The sequence below is a fragment of the Seriola lalandi genome, unplaced genomic scaffold (genome assembly GCF_002814215.2).
Source record: "Seriola lalandi dorsalis isolate HSWRI2012SDOR001 ecotype SW California unplaced genomic scaffold, Sedor1 jcf7180001962960, whole genome shotgun sequence".
In the NCBI taxonomy this organism is placed as follows: domain Eukaryota; kingdom Metazoa; phylum Chordata; class Actinopteri; order Carangiformes; family Carangidae; genus Seriola; species Seriola lalandi.
The window spans coordinates 1-607 of NW_019433629.1; the positions used below are offsets into that span (position 1 = coordinate 1).

General features: G+C 46.5%; 1 long non-coding RNA gene across 1 annotated transcript; it reads right to left on the reverse strand.

The window, feature by feature from the left end:
- Positions 1–38: 38 nt before the first annotated feature.
- LOC147820368 (uncharacterized) lies at positions 39–601 on the reverse strand. Its single transcript, XR_015438541.1, has 2 exons — positions 216–601; positions 39–73 (listed from the first exon to the last, which is right to left on the reverse strand). It is a non-coding gene; the product is annotated as an uncharacterized LOC147820368 (long non-coding RNA).
- Positions 602–607: the final 6 nt, after the last annotated feature.

Here is a 607-nt window from a genome sequence, read left to right on the forward strand (position 1 = left end):
AATCTGGACTCAGAAGCTTGTGCATCTTCTTCAGCTCGTTCTTGACAAAAGTGACCATGTTCTCCTCCAGCAGCTGGAACAGAAAACTATATGAATGACAGCATCAAACATCAGATCCATGTTGGACAGACTGACAGTCCACTGGTCTGAAAGTGCAGCACGGAGATTATTGTGAACATAACAGATGGAACAGTAGTTGTTGTACATGTACAGACCATAAATATGGAGTCCAGCTGTGTTTGATGCTGCTGGGCAGACTGAGACCTGGGAACCTCTGAGCTCTCCTGGTCCAATCTGTGGAGGAATCATGAAGAATGAGCTCACATTATGTCTGTCCACACAGAGACAGACACAAGCTAAAGGTCCATGAAGTCATGTTTGGATGTGACAGCCAATCGGACGACTCCCTGTGGCGTTAAAGGTTTACTAGTCCTGCTGATCCCACTGAGAATCAACAGCTCAGTCTGCAGCTGTTTGTAGCTTTCAGCTCAGTGTTTGCTTTAGTCCCAACAGCTCTCACCAAGCCTCCACTGTTTTACCTCCACCTTCCAGTGAGGACGTTCACAACAGACACAAACACTTTGATTTCAGACCAGGTCCAACAACA